We start from the raw sequence: 17,558 nt of genomic DNA on the forward strand, positions 1-17,558 counted from the left end.
CCATGTATCGTGAAATCCTGAACGACAACCTCCTTCCCTCTGCCAGGAAACTGAAAATGGGTCGGGGATGGGTGTTCCAGCACGACAATGACCCAAAACAAACAGCAAAGGCAACAAAGGAGTGGCTCAAGAAGAAGCACATTAAGGTCATGGAGTGGCCTAGTCAGTCTCCGGACCTTAATCCAATAGAAAACCTATGGAGGGAGCTCAAGCTCAGAGTTGCACAGAGACAGCCTCGAAACCTTAGGGATTTAGAGATGATCTGCAAAGAGGAGTGGACCAACATTCCTCCTAAAATGTGTGCATACTTGGTCATCAAGAAACGTTTGACCTCTGTGCTTGCAAACAAGGGTTTTTCCACTAAGTATTAAGTCTTTTATTGGTAGAGGGTTCAAAAACTTATTTCACTCAATGAAATGCAAATCAGTTGCTATCTTTTATTTAAGGTTATTTTTTCGATTTTCCTTTGGATGTGCTATCTGCCACTGTTAAAATAAACCTACCATTGAAATGATACTGTTCTGAGACTTTTCATTTCTTTGTCATTGGACAAACTTACAAAATCAGTGAGGGATCAAATAATTATTTCCTCCACTGTATATACAGGATCTTCTCAAAAAATTAGCATATTGTGATAAAGTTCATTATTTTCTGTAATGTACTGATAAACATTAGACTTTCATATATTTTAGATTCAAATACACACAACTGAAGTAGTTCAAGCCTTTTATTGTTTTAATATTGATGATTTTGGCATACAGCTCATGAAAACCCAAATTTCCTATCTCAAAAAATTAGCATATTTCATCCGACCAATAAAAGAAAAGTGTTTTTAAAACAAAAAAAGTCAACCTTCAAATAATTATGTTTAGTTATGCACTCAATACTTGGTCGGGAATCCTTTTGCAGAAATGACTGCTTCAATGTGGCGAGGCATGGAGGCAATCAGCCTGTGGCACTGCTCAGGTATTATGGAGGCCCAGGATGCTTCGATAGCAGCCTTAAGCTCATCCAGAGTGTTGGGTCTTGTGTCTCTCAACTCTCTCTTCACAATATCCCACAGATTCTCTATGGGGTTCAGGTCAGGAGAGTTGGCAGGCCAATTGAGCACAGTAATACCATGGTCAGTAAACCATTTACCAGTGGTTTTGGCACTGTGAGCAGGTGCCAGGTTGTGCTGAAAAATGAAATCTTCATCTCCATAAAGCTTTTCAGCAGATGGAAGCATGTACCCACTTTTGAACCAGAAACAGCAGCAGAAGCGCCTGACCTGGGCTACAGAGAAGCAGCACTGGACTGTTGCTCAGTGGTCCAAAGTACTTTTTTCGGATTAAAGCAACTTTTACATGTCATTTGGAAATCAAGGTGCCAGAGTCTGGAGGAAGACTGGGGAGAGGGAAATGCCAAAATGCCTGAAGTCCAGTGTCAAGTACCCACAGTCAGTGATAGTCTGGGGTGCCATGTCAGCTGCTGGTGTTGGTCCACGGTGTTTTATCAAGGGTAGGGTCAATGCAGCTAGCTATCATGAGATTTTGGAGCACTTCATGCTTCCATCTGCTGAAAAGCTTTATGGAGATTTAGATTTCATTTTTCAGCACGACCTGGCATCTGCGCACAGTACCAAAACCACTGGTAAATGGTCTACTGACCACGGTATTACTGTGCTCCATTGGCCTGCTAACTCTCCTGACCTGAACCCCATAGAGAATCTGTGGGATATTGTGAAGAGAAAGTTGAGAGACACAAGACCCAACACTCTGGATGAGCTTAAGGCCGCTATCGAAGCATCCTGGGCCTCCATAACACCTGAGCAGTGCCACGGGCTGATTGCCTCCATGCTACGCGCATTGAAGCAGTCATTTCTGCAAAAGGATTCCCGACCAAGTATTGAGTGCATAACTGAACATAATTATTTGAAGGTTGACCTTTTTTGTTTTAAAAACACTTTTCTTTTATTGGTCGGATGAAATATGCTAATTTTTTGAGATAGGAAATTTGGGTTTTCATGAGCTGTATGCCAAAATCATCAATATTAAAACAATAAAAGACTTGAACTACTTCAGTTGTGTGTATTTGAATCTAAAATATATGAAAGTCTAATGTTTATCAGTACATTACAGAAAATAATGAACTTTATCACAATATGCTAATTTTTTGAGAAGATCCTGTATATAGATATATATATAGATATAGATAGATATATATATACAGTATATAGATATATATAGATATATATAGATATAGATAGATAGAGAGATAGATAGCTAGATATAGATATAGATAGAGAGAGATATACAGTATATATATATATATATATATATAGAGAGAGAGAGAGAGAGAGAGAGAGAGAGAGAGAGAGAGAGAGATACAGTATATGTATATATATATAGAGAGATATAGAGATATATATATATATATATATAGAGAGAGAGAGAGAGAGAGAGAGAGAGAGAGAGAGATAGATAGATAGATAGATAGATAGATAGATAGATAGATAGAGAGAGATATACAGTATATATATATATATATATATAGAGAGAGAGAGAGAGAGAGATACAGTATATATATATATAGATATAGAGAGATATATATATATATATATATATATATAGAGAGAGAGAGAGAGAGAGAGAGAGAGAGAGAGAGAAGAGAGAGAGAGAGAGAGAGAGAGAGAGAGAGAGATACACACACACACATGCACACACACACGCACACACACACACACACACACACACACATATATATATATACACACATATATATATATATATATATATATATATATATATATATATATATATATATATATACACAGTACATACCAAACGTTTGGACACACCTTCTCATTCAAAGCGTTTTGTTTTATTTTCATGACTATGGGAACACACTTGTCTTTCAGTTTTCTGCGCACGTTTTCCTGCATACTTTTTCTGCACACCAAGTGTGTCTCTATGCATGAAAACGCGCGCGGTTTTTCATAAGAGCTGATGTAATTGATACAAAAAACTGACAAAATGTCAGAATCAGGATGCAGAATAGAAAAGAAAACAGGAGCGCACCTCTGGTGCAATAAATCCTTTTACTTCAATAAGCACGCAATAAAAGTTACACTCACGGTGTGTGGTGGTACAAATGCGCCTGTCAGGCCTGCCGGCAAACGTCTCCTTACACCCACGCTTGGCCAGAGCAGCGGGGAGCGTGATGGTTGGCGTGGGAGTCGGAAGCGGTGGGCGGAGCTAATTAGGGTATCACTCCAGTTCCCCCTTTCCCTTTATTGTTTTTATTATTATTATTATTACTACTCAATAGTTGGTACATTGTAGCAATTGCTGCATAGGGCTCAAACACGTACACCCCATTACCCTTGCCCAGTTTTCTTACATAGGAACTATGGCCACGCCCGCAATAAGGGCATCTGCAGTGAAGCTCTGTCCTTCCACCTTAGCCTAATAGGACTGTAATGTCCTTTAGACTCTCCGCAGTGCTTCCCATAGTAGCGGTGGTCATGACCAGGATTCGGGCATTTGCTGTATAGCTCTGACCTTATACCCAAGTCCCACTGGGCTCTAACGGACATTCCGTTAGCCCTCCCGCAGTTTCTCCCACAGGTACGATCGTCATGCCCGTGATTTAGGCTTCCTTAGTAGTGTTTCGATCTCTCACCTAAGTCCAATAGTTTGTATATCTAGAGTTAGATCATACGTTTTTAATAATTGCGTTGCTTCCTAGAATAGTGCTAAACTTAGGACTAACAGGCGAGTTAACACTCGCTTGTGGGCAAGTAGCCGCGCACCTTTTAACACTATGTTCCAATCAGAACTAAGTGTATGCTTTTTATTTTTTCTTTTCTTTTTATTTTTAATATATTTTTTATATTTGTAGTATCAATGTGTATATGTTTACAGTTTTAATGCCTTCCACAGAGTTCTTATTGCATTTCTCTAATTAGATTGGTTTTATACCCAGAAGCAGTTTTAGCCGCTATGTAGCGGTTATTGCGCGATTTAGCAGCTGGTACCTTTCCAGCAAAACCACACCCCCTGTATCCACCCTCCACCCATTATGGTGGAGTTAAATGTCCGCCGTCCCCGCCGTCACGTCACCTGACGAAGGCGTGGTTAACGCCAAAACGCGTCGTGACGTCAGACGGCATCCCAGCGACCTGGCTCCGCCCACCGCTTCCGACTCCCACGCCAACCATCACGCTCCCCGCTGCTCTGGCCAAGCGCGGGTGTAAGGAGACGTTTGCCGGCAAGCCTGACAGGCGCATTTCTACCACCACACACCGTGAGTGTAACTTTTATTGCGTGTTTATTGAAGTAAAAGGATTTATTGCACCAGAGGTGCGCTCCTGTTTTCTTTTCTATTCTTTGCACAGATACGCTGGCGCCACCCAGCATTTGGAGCAGCACCTTTGAAGGCAAATCAGCCATTGGTTGAAGAGTGCACAGGGTTGTTCTTCTGTGTTCCTTCAGGATGCAGAATGTCAGTTTTTTTTCTGTGTGCGAACAACATATTAAGTGTGGACTAGCCCATTGATTAATATGAGTTCTCAGTTTTTCTGTGCAGAAAACGCGCACGAAAACAGTCAAGTGTATTCCCTGTCTGAACATTCTAGATTCACACTGAAGGCATCCAAACTATGAATTAACACATGTGGAAGTATAGTACATAACCAAAAAGTGTGAAACAACTGAAAATATGTCATATTCTAGGTTCTTCAAAGTAGCCACCTTTTGCTTTGATTACTGCTTTGCACACTCTTGGCATTCTCTTGATGAGCTTCAAGAGGTTGTCACCTGAAATGGTTTTAACTTCACAGGTGTGCCCTGTCAGGTTTAATAAGTGGGATTTCTTGCCTTATAAATGGGGTTGGGACCATCAGTTGCGTTGTGAAGTCAGGTGGATACACAGCTGATAGTCCTACTGAATAGACTACTAATGTTAGAATTTGTATTATGGCAAGAAAAAAGCAGCCAAGTAAGAAAAACGAGTGGCCATCATTACTTTAAGAAATGAAGGTCAGTCAGTCCGAAAAATTGGGAAAACTTTGATGGTTTTTGAGACTGCACTTGGGGACACTTTCAAACACTACAAAGAAACTGACTCGCATGCGGACCGCGCCAGGAAAGGAAGACCAAGAGTCACCTCTGCTGCGGAGGATAAGTTCATCCGAGTCACCAGCCTCAGAAATCGCAGGTTAACAGCGGCTCAGATTAGAGACCAGGTCAATACCACACAGAGTTCTAGCAGCAGACACATCTCTAGAACAACTGTTAAGAGAAGACTGTGTGAATCAGACATTCATGGTAGAATATCTGCTAGGAAACCACTGCTAAGGACAGGCAACAAGCAGAAGAGACTTGTTTGGGCTAAAGAACACAAAGAATGGACATTAGACCAGTGGAAATCTGTGCTTTGGTCTGATGAGTCCAATTTGAGATTTCTGGTTCCAACCACCGTATCTTTGTGCGACGCAGAAAAGGTGAACAGATGGTCTCTACATGCCTGGTTCCCACCGTGAAGCATGGAGGAGGAGGTGTGATGGTGTGGGAGTGCTTTGCTGGGGAATTATTCAAAATTGAAGGCATACTGAACCAGCATGGCTACCACAGCATCTTGCAGCGGCATGCTATTCCATCCGGTTTCCGTTTAGTTGGACCATCATTTATTTTTCAACAGGACAATGACCCCAAACACACTTCCAGGCTGCTTAAGGACTATTTGACCAGGAAGGTGAGTGATGGGGTGCTGCGCCAGATGACCTGGCCTCCACAGTCACCAGACCTGAACCCAATCGAGATGGTTTGGGGTAAGCTGGACTGCAGAGTGAAGGCAAAAGGGCCAACAAGTGCTAAGCATCTCTGGGAACTCCTTCAAAACTGTTGGAAGACCATTTCAGGTGACTACCTCTTGAAGCTCATCAAGAGAATGCCAAGGGTGTGCAAAGCAGTAATCAAAGCAAAAGGTGGCTACTTTGAAGAACCTAGAATATGACATATTTTCAGTTGTTGTCGCACTTTTTGATTATGTACTATACTTCCACATGTGTTAATTCATAGTTTGGATGCCTTCAGTGTGAATCTACAATGTTCATAGTCATGAAAATAAAGAAAACTCTTTGAATGAGAAGGTGTGTCCAAACTTTTGGTCTGTACTGTATATATACCATGTGTTAGGTGTAACAAGACATAATTTATGACTCATAATCACAAGTTGTAATTATACACTGCAATATCAAATCGGAACTTGGAATCACCCGTTATTGTGTCATCACAGAAGGGACGTGTCACAGTACCTCCTGGAGCAAAACATGACCGGCACAACTACACTCCAAGTGCTAAAGTGAAATGTGGGGTAAAGCGCTCAAGGCGCTCAAAGTGCTCAAGGCAGGAGGCATTTCTTTTTGGAGGTGATGTGCCTGGATTAACAAGAGCCCAGCTGACTTTGCCGTGGTGGCTGAGGGGTGGCCAATACCCCTGACACGCTGACGGGCCTGCTTGGACAGCTGATCCAGTGAGTCATTTCACAATGGGGGGAGCTTTGTGCACACACTCCCCCATATTTAAAGTGTAAGCTGAAGATCATGAATATAGAAGAGACTGAACTTTGAGCGCTTTACCCCACATTTCACTTTGTCTCAGCTTACCACAAAAAGCAGGGAGCGCTCCACTTGTAATACACTGGTGTATTTGCTCAGTCTTTTATTTCTTTACACGCCTATTGTTATATGATGTACATGACTTTTGACTTGTGAGCGCTATTTTATGATATTGTTTATTGTTACACTCCACGTGCTGACTTCTGCAAAGTGGGGGCAGATGCCTGGTATTGGCTTCATTCCAGCAGGGAACCAACTGGATTAGCCGGGGGTATACCTCTGTCTGCAGCTGGCTCCCAATGATTTTTTTTGCTGGACAGATGAAATCTGCTTGACTAGAGAGAGGCTGCCCTGGAAGAGCTGGATCAAGTGAGGGCTCAGGGAGGCTGCAGACACTCTCTGAGTGGGGGAGATTCAGGGGGGAGAGGATGTAATGGAGGTGACTGACCTTGCTGAGGATGAGAGGGAGCATTCGAGAGCAGCAGCAGTTGTCCGGTGTTGGGAAAATCCAGAGAGTCAATGGCATCAGCAGAAGGAAGAGGATGAGAAGGTGTTGTCTGGCCATGATGGTGTGTTTTTGCAGACCCACCAAGCCTCGCATGTCCAATAACATGTCTGTAGAAAGCTATAGGCATGAAATTCCTGTAAAAGGTTGTGAAAATGCATTGCATCACAATGTCATCTACTGCTTGTCCTTATATGTTCACTTTTACTAGGGTTCATTGTTTACAGGTGCTCCCATTTATACCTTGATGACAAGGTCAAGTGAAGCCACAGTGAATAACTACAGTTTATCATTATCCTGTGCTACCAATTTTGCTACAAGAAGATAAATATATGCACACTACAATTAATGAGTACAGGACATGTGCTGGCACACACCTCTGCTTGTTACTCTCCTGGGATCCTAACTATGGAAGCCCTCCATGGAGTCTGATTCCTCTCCCCCTCTTCCACAGAGATCAACTGCTGGAATCAATGCTGAGGTAAATATGAACTCACCTCTCCCCTGCTCCACCGACAATCACCTCTGTCCTCTGCCAAAGAATGCAAACAACCTTCTACAGCTGCAAATACTGGGTCCGATACATGCAGCATTATGAGGCTGGCTGGAATGCTGACATGGTAGAATTGCTTGTCAATAAACATGGCCGAACACTGATTTTAGGTTCGCAAATGTTCGGGAATAGATGCCGCAATAATTTGCAAATGGGAAGCTCATGGCAGGCACCATTGACTTAATGGCAGGAGAACATTAAACATCTCCAGGGCATCTCTGCAGTCTTAATTTAATTAAAGAAGGTGTACAAAGTATACAAAAACCAGACTGTGGCATGGCAGAGGGGGATCAAGTGTATGCACCAGGGCAGGGGTGTTGCTAGCTCCAAAGATCAGTGGCACATGCCCCGGATCTATTCTGGGGTGCCCTGGATGTCCTCCAGGCAGATTCAGCTGTGGTGCCTCAATTGGGGGGGGGGGGGAGGTTGGGGCTTGCTGGGAGCTGTGGTGCATCAATTGGGTGTATGCTGGGTGCTGTGTTGCCTCTATGTGGGCATATTGTGTGCTGTTACGCCTTTATGGGGGCATTCAGGGAACTGTGGTTCTTCTGTGGAGGAATGCTAAGAGTTGTGGTGCCTCAATGGGAGGCCCGTGGAGGCATGTGGAGAAGGTCCACAAAGTGGTCAAGGAATATTATTGGGGAACTGCCAGATAACCTAGTGGCTGGTCAGCCCACCTAGCAGAAAGCCAGACTAGCCAGAACAGAAGCCAGGTAACTCTGGCTAGTTATGTTTAAGTGCCTACTTATGTAATATTCTACAATTTTTTTCTTTGTATTAATGAAGAGGGGGCTTCATCCAACATTTTGCTGGGCAGGCCTACTTAGACCGCTGTTAAGTTCATGTAAATGTGGCTCCACCCATAACCAGACCCACATTCTGGTGCATGGCCACACCCGCTTTCCGGCTGGATTGCCCAGAAGTGTCCCTGATCTAGTTGATTCTAGCAACGCCCCTGCACTAGGGTAATATATATATATATTACCAAATTACATACTGGGAGGCCATGGTGGACATGAGGCCTGAAGTAACTGGCATGCACCAGGGTAATAATATTAATAATTTTGGGGGTAAAGTCAATTGAAGTAAGACAAAATGACATACTGGTAGTGTTGCTCGGATACCTCATTATCCTATTCGAGTTTGGTCGAATTCGGATAGTAAACTATCCGAATTCACTCGAAGTTCAATATTAGAGTTAATCGAATATCCGATTCGACCTCGGATATCCGACGTCACTATCCGAGTCTGTATTCGAGTAAAATATTCGAGCTGGCCTCAAATAGCTTTTAAAACTTGTATTTTGCATAAAACCACCTTTTTTATGAAGAAAAACATCAAGTGATTATGCGGTGATGTAGTAGTTATAAAAAAAGGTATCAAAAATAGTAAATTAACTTCATGAAAAGCAGGGGCGCCTCTAGCCTTCTTGTCACTCCAGGCAAGAAATCCTGTGGCGCCCCCCCCCCCCCCATAAAAAATAAAACAAAAATCATATACATTATAGAACACTTCACACATGATATAAGCCATCAGAGAGGGATAACTATGAAATGAGGCCCTAGGCAAGATAACACTTTGCCCTCCACTGATGGTCACCTGGCTTATTTAGTTAGATTTGGTGGGGGCTAGCAACCACCAGGCCCCTAAACTCTCTCTAGACCCTAGGCAGCTGCCTAAGTTTGCCTTGTGGATGATCAGCATTGTATGCCATACAGCACATGCTGCCAGTATGCACCTCAAATACAGCATCCACACTACAAGTTCCAATGGCAGTCACATTGCAGGATTAGATTATCAAGCAAGACATTCTTACTTTCAAAATAATTTTTTACAAACATTATGAGATATACAAATATGTTACCACCTGTTAGGGTAGGACTAGAGTGGGTATATCATGACATTGAAGGGCTGATATGGTAAGGTGGTTTAAGGCCCAGTGCACACCGAGCGGTTTTAGTAGCGATCCGCCAACCGCATTTGTCTGTGAAAACGCTTGGCTAATGTATTTCCATGGGATGGTGCACACCAGCGGTTTGAGGTTTTTAGCAAACTGCAAACGTGCCTCCTGCTGCACATTTGCGGTTTGCAGAAGCGATTCTGCCTCAATGTAAAGTATAGGAAAAATGCAAACCGCTCTGAAAAACGCTAGATCAGAGCAGTTTTCCAGGCGTATTTGTTACAGAAGCTCTTCAGTAACAGCTTTTACTGTAACAATATTTGTAATCTGCTTCACAAAAACTCGGCATGTTTAGAAAATGTCTCTAAACATGCCTAGAATCGCTCTGAAATCTGCTCCAAAACCGCTAGCGTTTTGAGGATCTGCTAGCGGTTTTGGTGTGCACTGGGCCTAATAGTTTGATTCATAATCCATTCTGGAGATAAGCACAGTGTGTTTGTAGTGTAAGTGATACAAGAGAAGAGAAGTAGAATGGAGGGAGGAAGGGTAGTAGAGGGTCAGAATTGATGACATGGATGAGCAGATATCTATGAGTAGAATAGAGGCTGAGTGGGTAGCACTACTGCATTTTAGTGCTGAGTCCTAGGCTTGAACATTGGCCAGGGCAAAATCTGCATGGAGTTTCTGTCTTCAGACACTTAAGACATTTCCTGCATCCTAAAAAACATACTAATAAGTCAACTGGTTTACCCCAAAACAATCCTATATTGAAAATATTAGACTATAACTATGGTAGAGATTAGACTGTGAGCTCCTCTGAGGACAGTCAGTGACATGACTATGTACTCTACAAAGTGCTTCAGGAGATGTCAGTGCTATATAAATAAACAATAATAATATGGTAGGACATTATACTATGACTATGGTAGGGTTAGATTGTGAGCTCCTCTGAGGACAGTCAGTGACATGACTATGTACTCTGTAAAGTGCTTCAGGAGATGTCAGTGCTATATAAATAAATAATAATAATATGGCAGGACATTATACTATGACTATGGTAGGGTTAGATTGTGAGCTCCTCTGAGGACAGTCAGTGACATCACTATGTACACTCTACAGTGCTGCAGAAGATGTCAGTCCTATATAAATACATAATAATAATATGGTAGGACATTAGACTATGACTATGGTAGGATTAGATTGTGAGCTCCTCTGAGGACAGTCAGTGACATGACTATGTACTCTGTAAAGTACTGCAGAAGATGTCAGTGCTATATAAAGTACTGCAGAAGATGTCAGTGCTATATAAATACATGATAATAATATGGTCGGACATTACAGTTTGACTATGGTAGGGATGAAATTGTAAGCTCCAGTGAGCAGTCAGTGACATGACTATGTACTCTGTAAAGTGCTGAAGATGTCAGTGCTACATAAATACACAATAATAGTTCCAAATGCTACTGGCTCCCCTGAAGAGTGCTCAGACTAGTGTACATAGTTGTGCACATTGTTCCCCAAGTAGCAGTTGTTTGGTCAGGGAGACAGTGGGAGAGGGAGCATGAGCAGAGGGTGAGGGCAAGCAAAGTTAAGCTCCACACTCACCACAGTGACTGCAACAACACAGGAAGATGGATCCAGCGAGGTGTCCCTCATGACAAGCGTCCAGCGATTCATCTTCCTGCCAGCGAGTATGTGAGATGTCACGTGACATTACAGGACGGGCGCGAACGAGAAGTCAAGCGACCTCAGTACTTTACTTGATCCTCAGTGACGGTCATTTTTCACCACACAACGCTAAGCGATGTCATGACATCGTGTAAATGACTACTTGTCGCTCAAAAAAAAAATTGATGAACATCAGGAAAATCGTTGGAAAAATCGTGAGGTGGTACATAGCATTAGAGAGAGGGCAAACAGACAGCATTAATGGAAATACATTATTATGCCATCTTCAATTATAATTAGTGATGGATGTAATTACACACATTGCTTACATGTCCATTATCATTGTTTGAGCTTTAGATGCTGCCCTCCTATTCACTCACGCACAATGAAAGACTAAACCTGCAACCCCCACTGTGTCCATTACACACTTCAAACACTGTCCTGTTGAATTCAGGGAGAAGTGCAGGCTGTGTAGGGGAGAGGATCAGATGATCCTACCGCTACATAACTAGTCATGCCGATTGTCCTGACATCTAGACATGCAGACATTCTAGCAGAGCACACAGCTGTCTGCAGAGTTTACTGTTTGTTTGTTTGTTTGTCTCACTCCCTCTGCAGACTCAGTAACATTTGGGGGTAGGGCGCTGTCGCTGTCTCCTCTGTGGAGGGGCAGAGAACAGCTATAAGCCAGACACCTTCTTCTTAGGGAGTATCTATAATTCTGAACTCTGAATGATTATTTAGTGACTTAGCAGAAGGCTATTTGTGAAAAGAGCAGAGTAACCAAGCAGCTCAGGGTGACCCAAGCTACTAGGAATGTATAGGGGGATAAAAGGAACCAAATGCCCTCCTACTAAAAAAGCAAAGCTTGGTGTAATTTGCCTTCTTAAAACAGAAGGAAATCTTTTTCTCTCCAGTCCCTTACAACGGTCTTTCAGGACAGGAATTTTTATTTCCCCTTGGACTGACAGTAATTTATTGCGCCTTCCCCATCAAAGCCGCTCCAAGCCGCTGCCTGGGTGGTCAGTAGGTAAAGGCGCCCCTGATGAAAAGTGTTTGAATGAGAAGGTGTGTCCAAAATGGTTGTAAGTTGGAAGTCTTAATTTACGTCGTCTTCATCTTCTTCTTCTATCTTCTTCTATCTTCTTCTTCTTCTTCTATATCTTCTTCTTTTTCTTCTTCTTCTAGATCTTCTTCTACTCGAATCTTCTTCATCTTCTACTTCTTGTATCTTCTTCAATAATCTTTTTCTTCTTCTATATCTTCTTCTTCTTCCTCTTCTTCTTCTTCTATATCTTCTTCTTCCTCTTCTTCTTTTTCTATATCTTCTTCTTCTTCTATACCTTCTTCTATATCTTCTTCTCCTTCTCCTTCTTCTTCTTCTTATTCTTATATATGCTTAGAAACAAGAAAAGAATCGAGAGCCCAATATGGCGCAGTATTGTCTGGTAAAATGAAGAGTTCAATACAATTTTATGTATATATATATATATATACTCACAAACACGGGTTACCCATAGGCAACCATTTTAAATGCAGGTGGGGAGCATTAGGACCTGACCCCACTCAGGTTAAGAAGTCGCTCTCTGTAGATAGTAGATGGGGATGCACCCCTCCACCCAGGGTGGACTAGAAGATCAGCAAAAACTCGGTATACAGAGGCGCCAGAGTAGAGTAAAACATTTAAAAAAACGCTCAAACCTATTGCTTGACCCACTGAGTTGTGCTCCCATTTTTGCCTGAGGAAGCGGGGTCACGCCCGTCGAAACGCGTTGCATTTGTGGAGTTGAATAAATTATTTGACAATTCTGTTTTATTGAGACTCAAGTGAGTTTTCTTTTTTTGTAAGAGGGAGGTGAGTCCACCTTAACCACTTCCCGACCGCCGTATATACAATTGGCGGCCGGGAAGTGCACCCCGCAAGGACCGCCGTATAGACAAATGGCGGCGGTCCTTGTAGGGGCATGGGCGGAGCGATCGCGTCATCCGTGACGTGATCCTCCGCCTCCGCCTGGCGCCGCTCACCCGCCACAACATCCCGCCGGCCATACGGAAGCGCCGGCGGGATGTTAACCCGACGATCGCCGCATACAAAGTGTATAATACACTTTGTAATGTTTACAAAGTGTATTATACAGGCTGCCTCCTGCCCTGGTGGTCCCAGTGTCCGAGGGACCACCAGGGCAGGCTGCAGCCACCCTAGTCTGCACCAAGCACACTGATTTTCCCCCCCCCCCGCCCCAGATCGCCCACAGCACCCATCAGACCCCCCCCTGCCCACCCCCCAGACCCCTGTTTGCACCCAATCACCCCCCTAATCACCCATCAATCACTCCCTGTCACTATCTGTCAACGCTATTTTTTTTATCCCCCCCCCCCGCCCCCTGCTCCCTCCTGATCACCCCCCCACCCCTCAGATTCTCCCCAGACCCCCCCCCCATGTACTGTATGCATCTATCCCCCCTGATCACCTGTCAATCACCTGTCAATCACCCATCAATCACCCCCTGTCACTGCCACCCATCAATCAGCCCCTAACCTGCCCCTTGCGGGCAATCTGATCACCCACCCACACCATTAGATCACCCGCAAACCCGCCGTCAGATTACCTCCCAAATGTATTGTTTACATCTGTTATCTTCTCTAAACACCCACTAATTACCCATCAATCACCCATCAATCACCCCCTATCACCACCTGTCACTGTTACCTATCAGATCAGACCCTAATCTGCCCCTTGCGGGCACCCAATCACCCGCCCACACGCTCAGATTGCCCTCAGACCCCCCCCCCCCCTTATCAATTCGCCAGTGCATTAATTACATCTGTCCTTCCGTGTAATAACCCAATGATCACCTGTCAATCACCTGTCAATCACCCATCAATCACCCCCTGTCACTGCCACCCATCAATCACCCCCTGTCACTGCCACCCATCAATCAGCCCCTAACCTGCCCCTTGCGGGCAAACTGATCACCCACCCACACCAATAGATCGCCCGCAGATCCGACATCAGATCACCACCCAAGCGCAGTGTTTACATCTATTCTCTCCTCTAAACACCCACTAATTACCCATCAATCACCCATCAATCACCCCCTATCACCATCTGTCACTGTTACCCATCAGATCAGACCCTAATCTGCCCCTTGCGGGCACCCAATCACCCGCCTACACGCTTAGATTGCCCTCAGACCCCCCCTTATCAATTCGCCAGTGCAATATTTACATCTGTTCTCCCCTGTAATAACCCACTGATTACCTGTCAATCACCTATCAATCACCCATCAATCACCCCCTGTCACTGCCACCCATCAATCACCCCCTGTCACTGCCACCCATCAATCACCCGCTGTCACTGCCACCCATCAATCAGCCCCTAACCTGCCCCTTGCGGGCAATCTGATCACCCACCCACACCAATAGATCGCCCGCAGATCCGACGTCCGATCACCTCCCAAGTGCAGTGTTTACATCTGTTCTCTACCCTAAACACCCACTAATTACCCATCAATCACCCCCTGTCACTGCTACCTATCAGATTAGACCCCTATCTGCCCCTAGGGCACTCAATCACCCGCCCACACCCTCAGAATGCCCTCAGACCCCAGCCCTGATCACCTCGCCAGTGCATTGCTTGCATCTATTCCCCCTCTAATCACACCTTGAGACACCCATCAATCACCTCCTGTCACCCCCCTAGCACTCCTATCCATCAGATCAGGCCCAATACAACCTGTCATCTAAAAGGCCACCCTGCTTATGACCGGTTCCACAAAATTCGCCCCCTCATAGACCACCTGTCATCAAAATGCAGATGCTTATACCCCTGAACAGTCATTTTGAGACATTTGGTTTCCAGACTACTCACGGTTTGGGGCCCGTAAAATGCCAGGGCGGTATAGGAACCCCACAAGTGACCCCATTTTAGAAAAAAAGACACCCCAAGGTATTCTGTTAAGTGTATGACGAGTTCATAGAAGATTTTATTTTTTGTCAAAAGTTAGCGGAAATTGATTTTTATTGTTTTTTTTTTCAAAGTGTCATTTTTCACTAACTTGTGACAAAAAATAAAATCTTCTATGAACTCGCCATACACCTAACGGAATACCTTGGGGTGTCTTCTTTCTAAAATGGGGTCACTTGTGGAGTTCCTATACTGCCCTGGCATTTTAGGGGCCCTAAACCGCGAGGAGTAGTCTAGAAAACAAATGCCTCAAAATGACCTGTGAATAGGACGTTGGGCCCCTTAGCGCACCTAGGCTGCAAAAAAGTGTCACACATGTTGTACCGCCGTACTCAGGAAAAGTAGTATAATGTGTTTTGGGGTGTATTTTTACACATACCCATGCTGGGTGGGAGAAATTTCTATGTAAATGTACAATTGTGTGTAAAAAAAAATCAAACAATTGTCATTTACAGAGATATTTCTCCCACTTAGCATGGGTATGTGTAAAAATACACCCCAAAACGCATTATACTACTTCTCCTGAGTACGGCGGTACCACATGTGTGGCACTTTTTTACACCCTAAGTACGCTAAGGGGCCCAAAGTCCAATGAGTACCTTTAGGATTTCACAGGTCATTTTGCGACATTTGGTTTCAAGACTACTCCTCACGGTTTAGGGCCCCTAAAATGCCAGGGCAGTATAGGAACCCCACAAATGACCCCATTCTAGAAAGAAGACACCCAAAGGTATTCCGTACGGAGTATGGTGAGTTCATAGAAGATTTTATTTTTTGTCACAAGTTAGCGGAAAATGACACTTTGTGAAAAAAAAACAATTAAAATCAATTTCCGCTAACTTGTGACAAAAAAATAAAAACTTCTATGAACTCACCATACTCCTAACGGAATACCTTGGGGTGTCTTCTTTCTAAAATGCGGTCATTAGTGGGGTTCCTATACTGCCCTGGCATTTTAGGGGCCCTAAACCGTGAGGAGTAGTCTTGAAACAAAAATGACCTGTGAAATCCTAAAGGTACTCATTGGACTTTGGGCCCCTTAGTGCAGTTAGGGTGCAAAAAAGTGCCACACATGTGGTATTGCCGTACTCAGGAGAAGTAGTATAATGTGTTTTGGGGTGTATTTTTACACATACCCATGCTGGGTGGGAGAAATGCCTCTGTAAATGACAATCTTTTGATTTTTTTTACACACAATTGTCCATTTACAGAGGTATTTCTCCCACCCAGCATGGGTATGTGTAAAAATACACCCCAAAACACATTGTACTACTTCTCCCGAGTACGGCGATGCCACATGTGTGGCACTTTTTTGCACCCTAACTGCGCTAAAGGGTCCAAAGTCCAATGAGTACCTTTAGGATTTCACAGGTCATTTTGAGAAATTTCGTTTCAAGACTACTCCTCACGGTTTAGGGCCCCTAAAATGCCAGGGCAGTATATGAACCCCACAAATGACCCCATTTTAGAAAGAAGACACCCCAAGGTATTCCGTTTTGTCACAAGTTAGCGGAAATTGATTTTAATTGTGTTTTTTCACAAAGTGTCATTTTCCGCTAACTTGTGACAAAAAATAAAATCTTTTATGAACTCACCATACTCCTAACGGAATACCTTGGGGTGTCTTCTTTCTAAAATGGGGTCATTTGTGGGGTTCCTATACTGCCCTGGCATTTTAGGGGCCCTAAACCGTGAGGAGTAGTCTTGAAACGAAATTTCTCAAAATGACCTGTGAAATCCTAAAGGTACTCATTGGACTTTGGACCCTTTAGCGCAGTTAGGGTGCAAAAAAGTGCCACACATGTGGTATCGCCGTACTCAGGAGAAGTAGTATAATGTGTTTTGGGGTGTATTTTTACACATACCCATGCTGAGTAGGAGTAAGATCTCTGTAAATGGACAATTGTGTGTAAAAAAAATTAAAAAAATTGTCATTTACAGAGATATTTCTCCCACCCAGCATGGGTATGTGTAAAAATACACCCCAAAACACATTATACTACTTCTCCTGAGTATGGCAATACCACATGTGTGGCACTTTTTTGCAGCCTAACTGCGCTAAGGGGTCCAAAGTCCAATGAGCACCTTTAGGCTTTACAGGGGAGCTTACAATTTAGCACCCCCCAACATGTCAGGACAGTAAACACACCCCACAAATGACCCATTTTGTAAAGTAGACCCTTCAAGGTATTCAGAGAGGGGCATGGTGAGTCCGTGGCAGATTTCATTTTTTTTTTGTCGCAAGTTAGAAGAAATGGAAACTTTTTTTTTTTTTTTTGTCACAAAGTGTCATTTTCCGCTTACTTGTGACAAAAAATAATATCTTCTATGAACTCATTATGCCTCTCAGTGAATACTTTGGGA

The sequence above is a fragment of the Hyperolius riggenbachi genome, chromosome 5 (genome assembly GCF_040937935.1).
Source record: "Hyperolius riggenbachi isolate aHypRig1 chromosome 5, aHypRig1.pri, whole genome shotgun sequence".
Lineage (NCBI taxonomy): Eukaryota > Metazoa > Chordata > Amphibia > Anura > Hyperoliidae > Hyperolius > Hyperolius riggenbachi.